The sequence below is a fragment of the Ranitomeya imitator genome, chromosome 5 (assembly GCF_032444005.1).
Source record: "Ranitomeya imitator isolate aRanImi1 chromosome 5, aRanImi1.pri, whole genome shotgun sequence".
In the NCBI taxonomy this organism is placed as follows: domain Eukaryota; kingdom Metazoa; phylum Chordata; class Amphibia; order Anura; family Dendrobatidae; genus Ranitomeya; species Ranitomeya imitator.
This window is the reverse complement of record NC_091286.1, coordinates 599,693,609-599,715,941: the sequence shown is the minus strand read 5'-3', so window position 1 is coordinate 599,715,941 and position 22,333 is coordinate 599,693,609. Positions and strand designations below refer to the sequence as shown.

At 42.8% G+C, this 22,333-nt stretch overlaps 1 protein-coding gene across 3 annotated transcripts in view; it reads right to left on the bottom strand.

The window, feature by feature from the left end:
• LOC138638573 (ephrin type-A receptor 3-like) overlaps nt 1-22,333 on the bottom strand; it is a 523,615-nt gene that overhangs the window by 329,295 nt on the left and 171,987 nt on the right. The window lies entirely within an intron of this gene.

Sequence of the window (22,333 nt, the reverse complement as noted above, 5' to 3'; positions counted from 1 at the left end):
ATCCACGAGGACTCCTGGATATAGCCAAGGAAACCTGGGAGACCGAAGTCACACCCCACAGAAGCGTCATTGAGCATGTGGCCCTGATGCAGCAGAGGATTGCAAAGGTGATACCTATCGTGAAAGAACACCTTCTCCAAGCACAAGAAGCTCAAGCCAGGGTCTACAACCGGTCTGCAAGAGTGAGGCAGTTCAATCCGGGAGACCGAGTTCTTGTGTTAGTTCCAACGGTGGAAAGCAAGTTATTGGCCAAATGGCAAGGGCCATATGAGGTTGTCGAGAAACTTGGTGAGGTAAATTATAAAATTCACCAACCAGGAAGACGGAAACCATTCCAAGTTTACCATGTCAACCTCATCAAGCCATGGCAAGATAGAGAGCCGACAGCAACTCCATCATTGTTAAGCAACCCAGAAGGTGAGGTTGGAGCGGTTACTATAGCAAAGACGCTATCAAAGACCCAGAAACAGCAGTGCCGGGAGTTACTCCAGAAAAACAGGGACCTGTTTTCAGAATTGCCAGGATACACGAAGGTCATAGAGCACGAGGTCCTAACAGAGCCACATGTGCGGGTGAATGTGAAACCTTATCGTATTCCTGAGGCTCGTCGAGAAGTTATCTCCAAGGAAGTGGAGCGTATGTTGAGGCTTGGGGTCATTGAGGAATCCAAGAGCGGTTGGTCGAGCCCAATTGTCCTGGTCCCAAAACCTGATGGAGAGTGGAGGTTTTGCAACGACTATCGGAAGTTGAATGAAGTCTCCAAGTTCGACGCTTATCCCATGCCCCGTATTGATGAGCTCATCGAAAGGCTTGGGCACGCCAGATATATATCCACCTTGGATTTGACAAAGGGGTATTGGCAGATCCCCATGGCACAGGAAGCCAAGGAGAAGACGGCCTTTTCGACACCTGATGGATGCTTCCAATATGCCCGGATGCCGTTTGGCCTACAGGGAGCTCCGGCGACCTTCCAGAGGGCTATGGATAGAGTCCTTGCACCCCATAAGGCCTACGCTGCTGCGTACCTAGATGATATCGTCATCTTTAGCCCGGACTGGGAGAGTCATCTGGAGAAAGTCCAAGCGGTGTTGGATGCTATAAGAGAGGCCGGATTTACTATAAACCCGAAGAAGTGCGCCTTGGGTAAAGAAGAAGCTAAGTACCTTGGATACATAGTGGGTCATGGAGAAATAAAACCCCAAATCAATAAAGTGGAGGCAATCCAAACATGGCCAAAACCAGTTTCCAAGAAACAAGTTAAAGCCTTCCTGGGAATCGTGGGATATTACAGGAGGTTCATCCCAAACTTCGCCACGATGGCTGCGCCTCTGACTGACCTGCTAAAAGGGACAAAATCAGTAATGGTTAAGTGGTCCGAAGAAACAGAGTCAGCCTTCCAAGAAATGAAAAACGCTTTGTGTAAGCAACCCGTTCTGATGGCCCCAAACTTCAAGAAAGAGTTTATTCTTCAGACAGATGCCTCAGATGTTGGGGTGGGAGCAGTCCTTTCCCAAGAACTACATGGGGAGGAGCATCCTGTTCTCTATCTGAGTAGGAAGCTGTCCTCATCTGAAAAGAACTACTCAGTCGTTGAGAAGGAGTGCTTGGCCATAAAATGGGCAGTGGACACATTGCGGTACTATCTGCTGGGACGTAAATTTAGACTGGTATCTGACCATGCCCCGCTTAGGTGGATGAGAGAAACGAAAGGAAGAAATGCTAGAGTCACCCGTTGGTTCTTAGCCCTGCAGGACTTCAGTTTCCATGTGGAACATAGGGCCGGAAAGCTGCACGGTAATGCGGATGCCCTATCGAGAATCCCTTGTTTAGTTGGGGAAAGTGCCAAGCCCCACGGCTTTAGGCAGAGGGGGGAGGTATGTAGCATGGCTAAAGGGTTTGTAGTCGATGGGAGGTATGTGCCACATAAGTGCCTGGTTGCTGTAATGTAGCCCGGAGTATTCCTTTCTTGCACATAATCTTGTATATGTGTTTCAGGACCTGTGGTAATGTCAGACCACATGGCTAATCATGTGATGGGTTACTGGGTGGGGTTAGCTCTTTATAAGACTGGCTAATCCTTTACACAGCAGATATGTGTGGAGGTGAAACCCTCCTGAGTGTGTTACGGCTTCAGGACTGAGCCGGATGAACTGGACACTTGCTTTTCTTTGCCTGAACCAAAGGCCCATTTTGCTTTCTGTTATTTGCCACATGGTTTATGAAGCAATAAACCCAGTGAACTTTAAAGGAACACGTCTCCTGAGTGTCAGCCGTCGCAGCTGAGTGAGTGAAATCCTTGCACTCCCAACTTTGAAGAACAGAAAGAGAGGCAAATTTTGGCCACACCCCAATCTACGCCCATTTACAATTATTTTCTACCTTGGCAGGAGGAGATGTCAGTGGGGCAGTGGTCGTGAGTAGGGTTGAGCGAAACGGGTCGGCCATTTTCAGAAGTCGCCGACTTTTGGCAAAGTCGGGTTTCATGAAACCCGACCCCTGTGTGGAGTCGGCCATGAGGTTGGCGATCTTCTGAATCTGGTATCGGAATTCCGATGCTGAGTTCCGATATGTTTGCAATATCGGAAATCGGTATCGGAATCCATATTTAAGTGTAAAATAAAGAATTAAAATAAAAAATATTGCTGTACTCACCCTCTGACGCGCCCTGGTACTAACCGGCAGCCTTCCTTCCTTAGAATCAGCGCGTGAAGGACCTTAGATGACGTCGCGGCTTGTGATTGGTCGCGCGACCGCTCATGTGACCGCTCACGCGACCAATCACAAGCCGCGACGTCACCGAAGGTCATTCAAGCGCTGATTCTTAGGAAGGAAGGCTGCCGGAAAGAAGCAGGGTGCGTCCGAGGGTGAGTATATTCCTTCCTAAGAATCAGCGCTTGAATGACCTTCGGTGACGTCGCGGCTTGTGATTGGTCGCGTGAGCGGTCACATGAGCGGTCGCGCGACCAATCACAAGCCGCGACGTCATCTAAGGTCCTTCACGCGCTGATTATAAGGAAGGAAGGCTGCCGGTTAGTACCAGGGCGCGTCAGAGGGTGAGTACAGCAATATTTTTTATTTTAATTCTTTATTTTACACTTAAATATGGATCCCAGGGCCTGAAGGAGAGTTTCCTCTCCTTCAGACCCTGGGAACCATTGGAAACCCAATGCACTGCATTGGGTTTCGTGTTTCGGCCGACCCCGACCCCGACTTTTCTATAGGATTGGCCGATTTCACTCGACCCGACTTTTGAGACCCGATCCTATAAAGTAAAAGTCGCTCAACCCTAGTCGTGAGTGAAATTCAGAAGATGCCTGAGACTGCAGGGCACAGACTCAAATCCAGGACTGTCTACTGTATTCAGGACAGTTGGGACTAGAAATAAGTTGATCAATTCATGGGACTTTGATCCAGCATGCAGGTCAGTGGTACCTGGTGGCTGGATGGGAGACCACAAATCTCTTACCTTCCGACTACAGTGGTGCGGCTTTTGATTAGCCAGGGCCGACATGATGCATCCTGCTCATCTCTAGTTGGGACCAATCAATTTAATTTTTGTTTTTGTTTTTTATTCAAATTTCACTCACAGAGCATGTTTCCATATTTCCCCCACAGAAGCAAGCTGATAACAAATTTCTCTCACAGAACATTGGGCACAGTACTTCCACAGAATCTTCTAACAAATTTCAACAGAACGGGATACTGTGAAAACATGCTCTTTTACTAAAATTTTACCAAAAGAGCATGTTTTCACATTTCCCCCAGAGAAGCTGATTAAAAATTTCACACCCAGACAATAGGGCACAGTACCCCCACAGGCAGGGTTGTAGACTACACACTGCGGCATAAAGGCACAGAACTCTCACAGTTAACTTTTGGCACAGGAAATGGAGAATTAACACTAGCACCCTGAGGGTATGTGCACACGTCAGGCTTTCTGGCAGAAATTTTCCTGACAAAAACCTGACATTTCTGCCAGAAATCCGCAAGCGTTTTTTTCGCGTTTTTTGACGCGTTTTTGATGCATTTTTGGTGCGTTTTTTGTACATTTTTTCCCAAATGCATAGAACTGTGGGAAAAACACAGAAAATCCACAAAAATAATGAACATGCTCATTTTTTTACGCAGAAAAAAAACGCATCCATGTGCACAAAACATGCAGAATGCATTCTAAATGATAGAATGCATAATGTATGCGTTTTTAATGAGTTTTTATAGTGTTTTTAGTGTGAAAAAACGCAAAAAAACACGCAAAAAAACCTGAACGTGTGCACATAGCCTCAGCGACAGAGACAAAACTAAGGAACAGGATATAGGATAAGAAGCTGCAGGCAAGCTTTGGATTCCTTGTGTGTAATCCAACAACCATGGTCTGACAAATGAAATACAAAGTAGTTTGCAGCGCTACTCCCTTAAAATAAAGCTTACTGCTGTCTAGAAAAAGATAAGCCACTAGTGATACCAAATGAAACCGGAACCAGTGCAAAAATGATACACTCCTATTACCCTGCACTTTGAGATGTCCACTGGTTTTAACAGTGATATTTGGGGTGTTAGAAGTAGCTCACGTGCACTACTGCCCAGATACACAGACAACAAATGGTGAAGGGCAGACATTGTTTATTGTGTTGTCTGTGGACCTGTGACCAAGTCCACAGCTCCGTTGTTGGATGTGTCCCCAAAAAGAGGAGTTTGAGGGATCGTAAACTGAACAGTTCAGTGACACTGGTGGTTATGGTGGTGTAGAGGCAGGTCGACCTTTTGATTGTGAGTGGGAGGAAGTGACCGACACCGCAGCAGAAATGGGAGCAGGAGGAGGCTCTGATCTGTCATACTTTTTAAAGTGAATACTCCACTGCATCTTGTGGAATTCAGATGCCTCATCATACAGGTGGTACTCAGGTTCAGAAGATTTATGTGTCGCTTTAGGGCTTTACTGCACAGCACGCAAAACCACCCGTCACTTGTCGACAGCACATTCCCTAAAAAAATGTCACCAGGGAGCTCTGTGGAGCTGGCTTTCATATGTTGATTTCATTGGCGTGGTGGGCCGTAGCAGCCGATGTACTGGCCAGGGGTTGCCCACTGTACTTTTGCACCCTGTTCCCTCTTCTGCTGTACTGCTGGGGCAGCGTGACCATCTCCTCTTCCTCTGAACTGAGCATATCAGTAGGATAACCTCCATTCCATGTGAGGTCTAGGACCTAATCATCCCCAAAATCAGCTTCCACTGACTTCTAAACCCTGCCCTCCTTGCCTGGCTGCGCACTGCAGAAAGATGCTTCTTTGACACTCTGAACTATGATTAAGAACCAGTCGGTTTGAAATGCGTAAGGCCATGAGTTTCCCAGGTTACTAGCCTTTTTTCTAAATCAATGGTTTTAAACCATAATTTGAACCATGTTATACATCAAAGATTTTTGTTTTTAATAAATTTTTAACCGATGGATCTGTTGCTGGTTACCTTTCCTTCTTTGATACTGCTCATTTGGTGCTAACGCGAACTTCTTTCTGTGCACGGTCATTGGATTCTACTGTGGTCAGCTAGATTTTTTCTATCAACGTTTTTTGTTTTTGCAGAAAGATGCTGTTGGTAACTGAGTTTCATCATCATCTGATATGTGCTGCGATGGTCCACTGACCATATGCACTGGTCCTCCACGTACTCATCCGGCAACATAACAAGTGGTTGGGAATCAGTGCACTCAGGCTCTTCCACTTCTAGGGCAGGGTCCTATAGATGGACGATAGAACCCCAGTCAGTGGAATCATCAAAAAGCAGAAGAGACTGCTGCATGACTTGATGGTTCAGACTGTTTGGCTGATTTGCAAGGGGTTGATGAGGAAGTTGGATGATTGTGGTCCTCGGGTGCCAACTAGTGATGAGCGAATATACTCGTTACTCGAGTAAATGTGGGGATTCCTTAGCAACCAGGCAACCCCCCACATGCACTTATGCTGGCTAACAGATGTAAATCGTTCAGCTGCAGCAAGAAAAACTAAATCTCCGAGCACTAAAAAATACTTGGAGGACCCCCGAGCATGCTCGAGAAATCTCGAGTAACGAGTATATTCGCTCATCACTAGTGCCAACTCTGCACTTCTGCAGTGGACAGGGTGGAAGATAATGCAAAGGAACTGGAGCTACTCTCCGTAATGCCATCTAACACCTTTTCAACATCGTGTGTGTTCACCATTCGTGCAGTAGTATTCGGCCTATGAAATGATGCATAACATCCTGTCACCTGCATGCACCAGAGGAAGGTGTTGTAGTTGGGCACAAAGCAGGTACAAATGACCAAGTCCTCTCCCTGCATCAGCTACAGCACCACCACCATGAGCACCTGCACCAGCACCACCACGGCCACGTTCATGTCCCCTATTTGATGCCCTTCTCATTTTTGGAAGTGGTTTTTCTACACACTACTCACAAAGAGACGACAGAAGATATATTTTCAAAAGTGCTAGAAAACACACCGCTTCAGAAAATGTATTTGAAAAATAGAGAGAAATTACACGGCACCACTGCTACCAAAAAATCCCAGTAAACCCACAGCTATGTGCCACTGCTGTGCTATATTTGCCTGCAAAGGACACTCGGGTGCACTGAATCCAGTCATGTATTAAAGTCCAAATAAAGTAAAAACGAGAGTGCACTCATCGGTACCTGAAAATACCGATCCTTTATTTAGAACGTGTGCAGGCAACCATAGGGAGAACGTGGACAGAAAGGATGACAGCCGTTTTGCGCTGCCGCGCTTCTACGGGTCCTTTCTGTCCACGTTCTCCCTATGGTTGCCTGCACACATTCTAAATAAAGGATCGGTATTTTCAGGACCGGTGAGTGCACTCTCGTTTTTTCTTTATTTGGACAGAAAATTTATTTATTTGCCCTCCAAATGGCAATGAAATGGCTGTAGCCAATTTTATTTATTTCACAGAAAACCCACACCGATCTAGAAAAAAAAAAAATTGGGGGGCCTAGAAATGGCAATGAGACAGCTGATGCCAATTATTTATTTGCAACACTACTAGAAAACACACAGCGGTCCTGAAATTTTTTTTATTTGTAATAAAAATGGCAATGAGACAACACATAGCAGGCCTGAAAAATTATTCCTTTGGCCTAGAAATGGCACCGAGATGGCTAATGCCAATTTTTTTTTTCAAAAATACTAGAAAACACACACCAGTCCAGAAAAATTATTTGGCCTACAAATGGCAATTGATGACTGATGCCAATTATTTATTTCCTAGACTACTAGAAAAAACACACAGGTCCAGAGAAATTTTTTCTTTGCAATATAAGTGGCAAAGAGATGGCTGATGACTAATATTTATTTACCAGACTACTAGAAAATATACAATGGCTTAAAGGGACACTGTCACCTGAATTTGGAGGGAACAATCTTCAGCCATGGAGGCGGGGTTTTGGGGTTTTTGATTCACCCTTTCCTTACCCGCTAGCTGAATGCTGGCTGCAATATTGGATTGAAGTTCATTCTGTGTCCTCCGTAGTACACGCCTGCACAAGGTGCAATCTTGCCTTGCCCAGGTGTGTACTACGGAGGACAGAGAATGAACTTCAATCCAATATTGCAGCCAGCATGCAGCCAGCGGGTAAGGAAAGGGTGAATCAAAAACCCTAAAACCCCGCCTCCATGGCTAAAGATTGTTCCCTCCAAATTCAGGTGACAGTGTCCCTTTAAAGACACAGCACTCCCACAGGCAGAGGTGCAGAGTACACACAGTGGCTTAAAGGCACAGTACTCCCACAGGTGGGGCTACAGAGTACATACGGCAGCTTTTTGGCACAGTACTCCCACAGGCGGGGGTACAGAGTATACACAGTGGCTTAAAGGTACAATACTCATACACTTGGGGACTGTAGAGTACACACTGTGGCTTAATGGCACAGTACTCCCACAGGTAAGGGTACAGAGTACATATAGCAGCTTTTTAGCACAGTACACCGAAAGATATGGGTTGCAGAGTATGCACAGTGACTTCTTAGCACAGTACTCCCACAGATATGGGTTGAAGAGTACACACAGCGGCTTTTGGCTCCGTAGTCCCAGAGATATGGGTTGCAGAGTACATACAGCTGCTTTTGGCACAGAACTTTCTTGTGGAGTGAGCAGTCAGAATCTGTTACTCACTCCAGCTGCATCCTATCCCTACACCAATAAGAGCATAATGGCAGCAGCACTTGTGATCTGGCCTTTATTCAGGCCTGGTTACATGGTGAGCCGGCCAATCACAGCCATGCCAATACTTGGCATGGCTGTGATGGCTCAGGAAGTACCCACAGTCTAAATGTTTGTTGATTGGCTGTGCTGTAGCATTTCAATAAGCTTTATTAGATATCTGGTATGGACCCTGAACTTTACCGTTCGGTTTCGCTCATCCCTATTCATGAAGTCAAAAGTAGCCAGTCTGAGCTCATATTTTATTCCTGCTGCCCACCTAAGTATTCTTTTTCTTTTTTTTAATCCGCTATATGATTCCAGAGATATGGAACTTTTTATTAATTTTAGACTATTTTTACATGTTCAGTATTTGGTCAGCATTTTACATCAGCATTTGCAAGCCAAAACCAGGAGTGGGGAATAAATACAGAAGTGGTGACGTGTTTCTATTATACTTTCCTCTGATTGTTCCACTCCTGATTTTGGGTGATGTAATACTGTTGTAAAATACTGACCAACTACTCAACGTATAAAAGTGGCCTTATGGTCTTTACCAAGGGGGCATTGGCTCATAGATTAATAAAATTGTTCAGCCTACAGATACGCCCCAGAGAATCCTGTGAGCCATATCCTCTAAGTAAACACCATAAAAATCAGTTCTAGATAAAGACACATCTGTGGAACCATATATTGGATTTTTACAAAAAAAAAATAATAATTACGTCAAAATTGGCAGAGCAAGTCTATGGGTCTCTGAAAAAGAAAATACGAAAAGCACTCTGGCGCTGTTTAAGTGCTGCCATTTTTTATGGTCTGCTAGATAGGAACAAGTAGAGATAGTTTATCTTTTTTTTATCATTCTAGATAAACTGATGAAACTGGGATGAAAATCTTAAAAAAACTGAACAAAGTCACAAATGCAACTAGGACCGTTTTTTTTTTTCTTGTATGTAAAAAACAGACAACTGAATGAGCCCTAACACTGCTTATATTCTGACGTAATGTCAGATGATGCATTTTGATAGAATTACTATTATTTAGGGACCTTAACATTCTGTGAAAGTGGATCATCTGTCTAATCCCTTCTACAGATATTCTTATGTGACCATTAATGATACGGAGAGACTTTGGTATATTAAATGTTCTATAAGGGATTAGCTTAAACAAGTTGAACGCTGATTAATCCTGACACTTTATCTACAAGATAAGCGTCAAGAATTATTAAAGTCTAATTTGCCCATGCACATAGGCCGCCGGATCAGACAAGTGCATCCTCTGCAGACCATACTACAGAGCCAACCGGGGCTGCCGATGGCCACAGTCCAACTGCTTTTGCCAACATCTCTAATAAAGATTAGCTTTATTTCAAAAGGATCATTATTTGGCATCATGGATACTTTCGGATGATATGCTCCGAATCTTGGCCAGCTACTTGATAACCATTTATCATTCCGTGATGTAGGTAACAATATTTAACCAGATAATTAAAGGCATGTGCAATGTAAAGCTCCTAAGCATCAAAAGAGTTACTCGCTACCACAGGGGCCGTTCATTGGCTGCCAATGTAGATGCCAAGAAATCGGAAATCATAGGGAGGTGGGGGGGGGCACTGCACTGAGTACCGTAGAGAAGTCACAGATCCGTCAAGCTAGCATCAACTTTTTATTTTTTTCTATTAATTAAAAAGGGGTTATTCAGTAGTTTTGCTTTCTTAAGTGACATAAGGGCTTGTAGACGCCCTGAGGAACCATGGCCTTGATACAACTGTTACTATTCCCTCTTTCTATAGCTGCATTCCTAAAAAGGAGTATATGGCAATAGCGTCAAATGAAATAAAATATACTATGTGTCATTAACATCATGAAAAACATGATTTTGTAATAATCTGTAAGGAGATATTAATATTGAGACTCTATGGGCCCAATTCATCAAAGCTTTTACGCTAATTTTCTGGCCTATAAAGCTCTAAAAAGCGACATAATAATGGCATAATATTGGTACTAAAACTTTGCAACTTTTGGCGTTCTACGCCATTTTCATCCAGCTTTGATCAAATGGGCGGGGTGGGTTAGACAGGGAGTGGCGACCCCCACCTATCAAGTTCGCTATTCCACAAATCTTACTCCAGCAGAGAATGGAGTAGGATTTGAGGTGAGGTGCACACAGAGGCGCATGCTACTCAGCCATTGATCCTGATTCGCGAAGCGGCCTGCGTCCCCTCATGAATCCGGAGCATCTGCCTCCTCATCCAGACCAGGGTGAATAATGGCGGTCTTGATGGATCAAGCCTTTGTGTGTATATGTGGCCAGCATGGAGGATTGATTGACAGCCAGCACCACAGTATTTGTGTACAGGCCGCTTGTCAATCAATGTGCAGGCGCTGTGATTACAGCATGGTCACTGTATAGTGAGTGGTGAAAACAGCGGATACTTGTACCGCCCCGATGACTGAAAGTGAGCTGCTGCAAGAAGAATATTTTCTCCCTCTAGCAGCTGTTTCAGTAAGACTGCTAAAAAGGATTTACCCGCTGTTTACCTGCAGATTACTACTAAATGCTGACAGTCTAATGTCCATCAGGGGCTCCTGTGATTAATGTCAGGCAGCTGGAAATTTAAAGCGGAATCCTATTGTTATTCAGAAGATATGCTGCTACCAGGGGCTGTCTGCAGCAGCTTTCTCCGCTCTCACCTTAGAAACAAACACAGTTGAACCAAATTGTCATCTTTATGTTGAATATATGTACAGTAGTGTGACATTTTGTATTTCTTCAATTTCTTACTATTGCACCAACAGTTGTCTCCTTCTCACCCAGCGTCTTATTTATGGTTTTGCAGCCCATTCCAGCTTTGTGCAGGTCTATGATCTTGTCACTGACATCCTTATAAAGCTCTTTGGTCTTGCCCATGTTGTAGAGGTTAGAGTCTGTGATTAACTGAGTCTGTGGACAGGAGTCTTTTATAAAGGTGACTGTGTAAGACAGCTGTGTTTAATGCAAGTAATGAGTTGATTAGGAGCGTCTAACTGGTCTGTAGGAGCCAGAACTCTTAATGGTTGGTAGGGGATCAAATACTTATTTCTCACTGCAGAATGCAAATAAATGTATATAATTTATACAATGTGATTTTCTGGATTTTATTTTTGATATTCTACCTCTCAATTTTAAAATTAACCGACCCTTAAAATTATAGACTATTCATGTCTTTGTCAATGGTCAAACTTACAAAATCAGCAAGGGATCAAGTACTTACGGTATTTCCCCGCCCCCCCCTGTATATATATATATACATATACACAGAGAGAGAGAAATGTAAACATTAAACATTTAGATATATGTGTGTATATACAGTGCTTTGCGAAAGTATTCGGCTCTGTGGAACTTTTCAAACTTTTCCCACATATCATGCTTCAAACATAAAGATACCAAATGTAAATTTTTGGTGAAGAATCAGCAACAAGTGGAACACAATTGTGAAGTTGAGCGAAATTTATTGGTCATTTTAAATTGTTGTGGAAAATCAAAAACTGAAAAGTGGGGCGTGCAATATTATTCGGCCCTTTACTTTCAGTGCAGCAAACTCACTCCAGAAGTTCATTGTGGATCTCTGAATGATCCAATGTTGTCCTAAATGCCTAATGATGATAAATATATTCCACCTGTGTGTAATCAAGTCTCCGTATAAATGCACCTGCTCTGTGATAGTCTCAGGGTTCTGTTTGAAGCACAGAGAGCATCATTTAGACCAAGGAACACAACAGGCAGGTCCATGATACTGTTGTGGAGAAGTTTAAAGCCGGATTTGGATACAAAATGATTTCCAAAACTTTAAACATCCCAAGGAGCACTGTGCAAGCGATCATATTGAAATGGAAGGAGTATCATAGAACTGCAAATCTACCAAGACCCGGCCGTCCCTCTAAACTTTCATCTCAAACAAGGAGAAGACTGATCAGAGATGCAGCCAAGAGACCCATGATCACTCTGGATGAGCTGCAGAGATCTACAGCTGAGGTGGGACACTCTGTCCATAGGACAACAATCAGTCCTACACTGCACAATCCTGGCCTTTATGGAAGAGTGGCAAGAAGAAAGCCATTTATCAAAGATATCCATAAAAAGCGTTGTTTAAAGTTTGCAACAAGCCACCTGGGAGACACACCAAACATGTGGAAGAAGGTGCTCTGGTCAGATGAAACCAAAATCAAACTTTTTGGTAACATTGCCAAACAAAATGTTTTACCTAAAGGCAACACAGCTCATCACCCTGAACACACCATCCCCACTGTCAAACATGGTGGTGGCAGAATCATGATTTGGGCCTGCTTTTCTTCAGCAGGGACAGGGAAGATGGTTAAAATTGATGGGAAGATGGATGGAGCCAAATACAGGACCATTCTTGAAGAAAACCTGTTGGGAGTCTGCAAAAGACCTGAGACTGGGATGGAGATTTGTCTTCCAACAAGACAATGATCCCAAACATAAAACAAAATCTACAATGGAATGGTTCACAAATAAAGGTATCCAGGTGTTAGAATGGCCAAGTCAAAGTCCAGACCTCAATCCAATCGAGAATCTGTGGAAAGAGTTGAAAACTGCTGTTCACAAATGATCTCCATCAAACCTCACTGAGCTCGAGCTGTTTGCCAAGGAAGAATGGGCAAGAATTTCAGTCTCTTGATGTACAAAACTGATAGAGACATACACCAAGTGACTTCCAGCTGTAATCACAGGAAAGGTGGCGCAAAAAAGTATTAAGTTAAAGGGGCAGAATGATATTGTATGCCCCACTTTTCAGCTTTTGAATTTCCGCAAAAATTTTAAATAACCAATAAATTTCATTCAACTTCACAATTGTGTTCCACTTGTTGTTGATTTTTCACCAAAAATTTACATTTGGTATCTTTATGTTTGAAGTGTGATATGTGGGAAAAGGTTGAAAAGTTCCAGGGAGCAGAATAATTTCGCATGGCACTGTATGTGACAACCATATTCCCAGGTGAAGGCAATAGCTACCCAGGAAAAACGAAGTGCAGAGGAAAAAAGGTGTAATTAAAATTAAGTTTATTAACATATAATAAAAAACATATTAGTTACATCTACTGTGTAAAGGGAAGGGAAGACAGGGGGAATATATGCCACCAGACAAACACTGGGGAGACGAACCTATTCTGGCCCCTGTATAATTAGAGCCCCAAATGATAATGTAAATGTACATCCAGTACATGCAGACAAAGAGCACAGTATGGCACAGAGATGATCTCCACACTAAGGATATGGGTGCTATATGACCATAGACGGGTAACACTCCAAGCAAAACAACACATGAGAGTCCTAAGTTTAAATCCAGTGGAGCAGAAAATGCTAACAGACATATATATGTGCATATATATATATATATAAATATATATATATATATATTTATATATATATATATATATATATATATATATATATACATACACCGTATATACTCGAGTATAAGCCAAGATTTTCAGCACCTTTTTTTTAGGCTGAAAGTGTCCCTCTCGGTTTATACTCGAGTCATTGTCCCAGGGGGGGTCGGCGGGGGAGGGGAGGGGAAGCGGCGGCTGTGACATACTCACCTGCTCCTGGTGAGGTCCCTGCATCTCCGATCTCCGGGCGCTGACAGCTTCTTCCAACATTGAGCGGTCACATGGTACCACTCATTACAGTAATGAATATGGACCCGACTCCACTTCCATAGGGGTGGAGCCGCATATTCATTACTGTAATGAGCGGTAACGGTGACTGCTCAACGCTGGAAGAAGCTGTCGGCGCCCGGAGACCGGAGATGCAGGTACCGCGCCAGGAGCAGGTGAGTATAATGGGGAGGGGGAGCACTGCGCAGTAGTCACCTGTCCCACGTTCTGAGCGCCGCACCCGCTCCATCTTCCGTGTCCTCTGCAGTGATGCTCAGGTCAGAGGGTGTGATGACGTGGTTAGTGCACGCCCTCTGCCTGAACGTTAGTGTAGAGGACGCGGAAGACACAGCGGCGCACGAATGAGGACCGGTGAGTATTGCAAGTGTCGGGGGCCTGAGCGACGAGAGGTGAGTATGTCATTTTTTTTTAATCACAGCAACAGCATATGGGGCAAATATCTCTATGGAGCATCTTATGGGGCCATATTCAACATTTGTGCTGCACTATTTGGGGCAAATATTTTTATAGAGCATCTTATGGGGCCATAGTCAACGTTTGTGCAGCATTAAATGGGGCAAATATCTATATGGAGCATCTTATCGGGCCATAATCAACATTTGTGCTGCATTATATGGGGCAAATGTATCAAATGTCAAGGAGAAGAGCACTCACCATCCGCATATTTTCCAGTCTTTATTATGACATTAAGTCAATAGCAGGACCATAATGGAAGAACAGTGGTTCCAAGAGGCGACGGCTGTTTCGCAACGCCGCGCTTATATGGGTCTTGAATCAAGACCCGTAGAAGCGCGGTAGCATGAAACGGCCGTCGTCTCTTTTGGGCAAATTGGGCAAATGTCTCTATGGAGCATCTTATGGGGCCCTTATTAACCTTTATGCAGTACTATATGGGGCAAATGTGTCTCTGGAGCATCTTATGGGGCCAATATTAACATTTGAGCAGCATTATATGGGGCATATTTTAATATGGAGCATCTTATGGGGCCCATCATGAACTGTATGGAGCATTATATAGGGCTCATGATTCAATATGGATATTCAAAAACACTTAACCTACTGATGTCTCAATTAATTTTACTTTTATTGGTATCTATTTTTATTTTTGAAATTTACCGGTAGCTGCTGCATTTTCCACCCTAGGCTTATACTCGAGTCATTAAGTTTTCCCAGTTTTTTTGTGGCAAAATTAGGGGGATCGGCTTATACTTGGGTCGGCTTAGACTCGAGTATATACGGTATTTTCATTTTTGAAATTTACCGGTAGCTGCTGCGTTTTCCACCCTGGGCTTATACTCGAGCCATTAAGTTTTCCCAGTTTTTTGTGGCAAAATAAGGGGGGGTCGGCTTATACTCGGGTCGGCTTATACTCGAGTATATACGATATATGTATATATATATATATATATATATATATATATATATATATGTATATATACATTGGAGGAAATAAGTATTTGATCCCTAGCTGATTTTGTAAGTTTGCCCATTGACAAAGACATGAACAATCTATAATTTTAAAGTTAGGTAAAATTTTACATTGAAAGATACAATATCAAAAATAAAATCTGCTATCTAAAATTCATATATAACCATGGGTCATCTTGTGAAGAAGTATTCTGATTAAGAAGTGTGAAGAGACCTAGACAGAACATGCTGGGGAGATAACGTCCATATGCCCTTTTTAATTCTCTTTCTACATGCCCTATTAGAGAAAATGGTGTTCATAGTTGAAGGTCTGGTAGTAAAGGGAACCTGTCAACCCCAAAATGGTAGGTGAGCTAAGCCCACCGGCATCAGGGACTTATCTGCAGCATTCTGTAATGCTGTAGATAAGCCCCCAATGTATCCTGAAAGATGAGAAAAAGAGGTTAGATTATACTCACCCAGGGGTGGTCCCAGTGTGGTGGGCGTCGCGGTCCGGGGCTTCCCATCTTCTAACGATCACGTCCTCTTCTTGTCTTCATGCCGCAGCTCCGGTGCAGGCGTACTTTGTCTGCCTGTTGAGGGCAGAGCAAAGTACTGCAGTGTGCAGGCGCAGCTTGAATGCAAGAAGACGATGTCATCGTAAGAAGATTTGAGGCCCCGGATCGGACCGCGACGCCTATCGGACCGGACTGCAGCAGGACCGCCCCTGGGTGAGTATAATCCAACCTCTTTTTCTCCTCTTTCAGGATACATCGGGGGCTTATCTACAGCATTACAGAATGCTGTAGATAAGCCCCTGATGCTGGTAGTCTTAGCTCACCTTCGATTTTGGGGGTGACAGGTTCCATTTAAGAGCGTAGAGCAAACTGAACACCGGAGGATTACATAGATGCCCACTGAGCTCAATTTACATTTAATACTTTATTCCCTTATTCTAATAAAATCAATGCGATTGGAGGATTAATGCTGCTCTTTAGATGCAAATGCTTAATCGTCAGGCGCAATGTTTTTTGGGGGCTTCTCGGCAGCACATGGTTCTTTAAAAACAGCACAAATGCTGCGGAGAACAATGATATTCTTTCCATGTAGAAGGATCATGTTACTGAAATGGAAGTGAGGTGTGCCAGACTGAAGAGGCCATTAAATGACGGCTGATCTGCTTACATGTGGCCATTCGGTGGTCCTTTAACGGTTAAAGCCTGAGGCAGGTCCGTAGGAGTCTATGTAATTAGAAGGGATTTTTAGAGTGGTGTCCAAACTAGTGCTATAAATTCATGGAATCAATATACATTCCTATTTATTTATCAGATCGGGTAAATATGCGTCCTCATGTTGGAAGGCCTTTAATTCATGGTTTACAATAGTATTTTATATCTCTTCTAAACTTCCACGCTACACAATATATCAAGACAAGACGTATATGGCCTCTTTTCATCTTGGAAGCAGGTTTATTACGAATGTTATGTAAATCACGACGAGCCTGAGAGTCTGCCTCGTTAATGTAATATGATGAAGGGAATTGAAGGGCCAGACTCCTCTGGTTTATAACCATGTACTCTCTGGCTTTATATGACAGTTGAAAATTCACAGCAAAGCAGATTTAAAGACGCCACACATCTATTCTTAGGCGGATTCCTCCTGATAAATCATTCATTGGGATTTTATGAATTTAGAAAATTATCTACTGCTGTACAGTAAAAGTCATGACAGTAAAATTCATTTATAAATGATGTATACAATAATTGCAGAAGACAAAAACACTTAGGAGAATATGTATTATTGACAGGGTATATCTTTGTTTCTAAGAGATATTTAGAAGTGAACTCTGCCATCTTAAATGACCACAATATACACCGGCCACAAGGATGTGGAGCCAGACCATTCCACCACTGCTTGATTAAGACTTTTGGCCATCTATACTGATCAAAACACACTTTGAATACATTTTCAAAAAGTTGACTTTATATACTAGGCTGCGCAAATGTAGTCTTTATTAGGCTACTTTCACACATCTGTTTTTTTGCCGTCAGGCACAATCCAGTGAATTTTGAAAAAAATGGATCCTACAAAAGTTGCCGCCGGAACCATTTTTTCTCATAGACTTGTATTAGCTCCGGATTGCGACAGATGGCCTCAAAGTTTCATCCATTTTTTGCCGGATACATCGAAAATTAGTTTTCCGGCAGCCGGTGAAAACGTACATAGGAACGTTTTTCTGTCTGATAAAAAAAAGCAAAGCGACGGTTCCAGCTAGAAACGGATGAAACGTGAGGTGAAATGATGAATCCGGCGATCGATTCCGGTTTTTCATGCATTTTTCCATTCAAATCATGCATTTTCCATTCTGGTCTCTCTCACTCTCTCTCCAAATGTTATCCCCAGATTTAAAAAAAAAAAAACGGATCCAGCAAAAAAACGGATCTGTCGCATTAGTTTTTCACAATTTTTGCCATCTCCGTTTTTTGCAAAATTTGTCGGATTGTGCCTCACGGCAAAAAACTGATCTGTGAAAGTAGCCTTAGGCATCTAAAAACGAGTTTTCAAGGAGAAACTGTTTCAGGAAATGCTCCTTCTTTGGGGAGTTTTTCGTTTCCTGAAGAGTTTTTGACCTGAAGGGGTTTTTTGTAGCCCTTTTGATTGAACAGTGCCTAGTTTTGGAGTAGATTCCATCAGAAGACACTTCAGATATGTGATGTGCCCTTTTTTCCAGCTCAAATTTTTAAAACCTGAAAGAGAAAAAAAATAGGCCATATGGTCATAAGTATTCAAACCCTTTGCTCAGACACTCATATTTAAGTCACATGCTGTCCATTTCCTTACGATCCTCCTTGAGATGGTTCTACTCCTTCATTGGAGTCCAGCTGTGTTTAATTAAACTGATAGGACTTGATTTGGAAAGGCACACACCTGTCTATATAAGACCTCACAACTCACAGTGCATGTCAGACCAAATGAGAATCATGAGGTCAAAGGAATTGACTAAGGAGCTCAGAGACAGAATTGTGGCAAGGCACAGATCTGGCCAAAGTTACAACAGAATTTCTGCAGTACTCAAGGTTCCTAAGAGCACAGTGGCCTCCATAATCCTTAAATGGAAGAAGTTTGGTATCACCAGAAGTCTTCCTAGATCTGGCCGTCCAGCCAAACTGAGGAATTGTGGGAGAAGAGCCTTGGTGAGAGGTAAAGAAGAACCCCAAGATCCCTGTGGCTGAGCTCCACAGATGTAGTAGGGAGATGGGAGAAAGTTCCACAAAGTCAACTATCACTGCAGCCCTCCACCAGTCTGGTTTTTATGGCAGAGAGGCCTGACGGAAGCCTCTCCACAGTGCAAGACATATGAAAGCCTGCACAGAGTTTGCTAAAAACACATGAAGGACTCCCAGACTATGAGAAATAAAGTTACAGACTCTCCCACTGTACCATCAGAATGAGTTCACTGACAGATTCATAGATGACTCGGTCTACAGCCAGTTATAAATCATGCAGCACAGAGGCTTAGCCAAAAATACATGCACAGATCTGCTATGACTTCCCATTCTAAATACATAGGCATTTACATTGAGTTGTTTCACCTTTTGCAGCTATAAAAGCTTGCCCTCTTCTAAGGTTTACTACAAGACTTTGGAGTATGCATGTGGGAACTTTTGCTCAGAAGAGCAGTCAGACGGGTCCTTCAACACCAACTAGCCCAACCATGGTTTATGGACCTTGCTTTGTGTACTGGATCAAAGTCACGCTGTTACCACAAAGTTGGAAGATTGCACTTTGCTGAAACTAAGGGCCTAAGCTGACTCCTGAAAAAACAACCACATAGAATTATCCCTCCTCCATCACTTTACTCTTTACAGATTCAGGCAGGTAATGTTTTCCTGAAATTTGCCAAACCCTGACTTGGCCTCCAGACTTTCAGATAGAGAAGTGTGAGTATATACTGCACATACACAGTTCTACTGCTCCAAAGTCCAGTGACGCCATGCTTTATCTCACTTCATCCAATACTTAGCATTGCGCTTGGTGATATAAGGCTGGCATTCAACTGCTTAGCCATGAAACTCACGGTGCGTATTGAGCTGATATTACTACTAGAGGAGGATGGAAAGCATTGACAACTTTTATGCCCGCAGCTCCTCAAGACTTTGTGACCCTGCTTCTTAACGTTACATCATCTCCACTTCATGGCTGGACTGCTTCCACTTTACAATATCACATGCAAATGATGGTGGAATATTTAGGAGGAAAGTCATTTCTTGGGCTGACTTGCTACACCAGTAGCTTCAATTTCAGCACTGTGCTGGTGTCAGTGAACGAGCCATTCTTTTACAAATATTACTAAAGGCAGATTGTGTGGCGAAGGGCCAGATGTAACATAGTAACATAGTAACATAGTTAGTAAGGCCGAAAAAAGACATTTGTCCATCCAGTTCAGCCTATATTCCATTATAATAAATACCCAGATCTACGTCCTTCTACAGAACCTTATAATTGTATGATACAATATTGATACAAGATGTTGTACACCGAGGGGAATGAGACTGAATTAAAATCTGAATTAAATGATGAGCTTGTCCCATATTTTTCTGTACAGTATATCTAAATTAAGAATAATATACATTCAGCCAATTTTACTGTATATTCATATGTTTCCATCCCTCAAAAATATCTCTAGAATTAGACTTTTTCTTACCTTTGACTCTGTAAAAAGTTACTGTAAGGCCGGGATCACACATGCGAGAAACACGTCCATGTCTCGCATGTAAAACCAAAGCTCTGGCGCCGGCACTCCAGAGCCGAGCGTGCGGCCGCATAGGAACACATGGAGCCACACGCTCCACGGTTCTGCACCACCCTATATCTGTGCCCTCATCACTGTTTACCAAAGTACTTATGCCCTACGTTCCTCTAATAAAATAATCCTAGCATCCTCTATAATCTGAACCTTCCACTCTCATCTCCAGGACTTCTCTCGTGCTGCACCAGTTTTCTGGAATGCTCTACCCCAAACAATCAGGTTAATTTCCAGTATCGAAAGTTTCAAGCTTGCCCAAAAAACACTTTTCTTTAGACTGGTCTATGAACTTCACTAATCTAACTAACTATCCTTATTCTTTTTTCCACACACTCAGTAGAACTTCAAGTCTGTACTTGTTCACTTACTGGTTGGTGACCGGTTCATGCAGCATTACTTGAGTACCCCTATTAATAAATACTGATGGCGCCAAGCAATTTAGCGCCCTATGGTCACCCTATATTGCACTATATTCTTTGCCCAAAATGTTTTTTTTTTACCAAGTGATATACGCTCTCTGAATTATAAACGCTGATATTGAGAATTGTATACGGCAGTAATCTTATCACTCTCTTTTTCCTGCATGGATACAGACACAAGGAGCCTTTCCAGTGTGTATCGCAGCCAAAGAGAATAACTATTTGTACGGAGACCCCTCTGCTGTCTGGATCCTCAAGGTGTATGGATCACTGCCAAGCATGTCACATTACAGAGAGCTGTCTCTTTCACATTAAAGCCCAATCTCTCGCCGCAGATCTGAGGCACGTTTTCCGCTCTCCATAACACATGAATAACCAGCCTTCAGATTTCCAAACACAATTCACTGCCTCTATTAGACTTTCCATGTCCCCACAGAGAAGAGAATAATAGGAGCTTGTCAAGATATCATGACAACTCAATAAGAGGAGGCAGGGAAGACAAAGACTCACGGCTCTCTTCGATAACCCGCTGGCTGTTTTTTTTTATTTCTGAAGGTGTGTGGCTGGAACATTAACTAAGATCTACAGAGACGCGCATGCACAAGATTTCTTTTAAGAAAAATTTATTTTATGAAATTTAAAAGCTTGACTTTTAGGCGCAAAAATACACAAACCTATTACTATAATATAGAAAAACATATACAAAGAAAGAAAAAAATGTGGCACTCACCAGCTTGTGCTGCGATAAAAAAAAGTCCTTTATTGCGCCATAGCGTGGACTGAGGACACCATAATAACAGCTGCAGGTATATGCGATGGTGCAAGGTGACCGAGGACGACGGCCGTTTCGCATGAACTGCGCTTCACCAGGTCCAGGTGCGCACAGTCCTCAGTCCACGCTATTGCGCAATAAAGGACTTTTTTATCGCAACACAAGCTGGCGAGTGCCACATTTTCTTCTTTCTTTGTATCTGTTGCTCTTGGACTGCTAATCAATGTTGAGCACCACAAAGCCAGTGCAAGATACCACCTGATAGTGTACAGGGAACCTTTGCTGCTGCAGCCACAGAAAACTACAGGTGTAACCTAGTGCCGTTCTACTTTTCTCTATGAAATTTATAATATAGAAAAGACTCATGAAATTAAAAGCTATATCACTAAAAAATAAGACCTAAAAAAACACCAAGCAGTATCAGTAAATGAGCAATCAAGGAAAATGGGAGACAGTAGTATACTTGTAGATATTTAGGATCCAAGCCACAGTCGAACTGCACCATGTACCGTAGTCATGGACCCTAGTCCTTAAAGAGGCCCTCCTCTCATCAAACGTATTATCCTCCTAATATATTGCACTCATCCTATTATATAGCACTGTGTACTTACAATTGCTCATTTTGCCTTCCTACTCAGAAAATTCTTCTCTTTTCCATTAGGTCTTTAACATCATGTGATTAAACACTAATTAGCTGAATCTTTGTAAGCTCTATGTAGAAACAGGAGGTCACTTTTCCCTGCATGAGTTATGAGTCACTGCAAAAGCTTATAGGTGAAGAAATGCTGCAGTGAACCTGCAACATCAAAAAGTCACCAAATACTAAGGAATGTAGCCTACATATTTTAGGAGTTTTGAGAAGGATTTTGCCATTTGTAATCCAAAAACTCAGCAAAAGACAGTCAATAAACTCTTAGGCCTTATTCAGATGTCTGTGAATCACATACATGTCCTATCCATAGTTTTCACGGATAGAACATAGTCATGTCCATTATTGATTGGAGTCAAAATTCCCATAAAAGTCTATGATTACATAAAAATCATGGACATTGCAATAA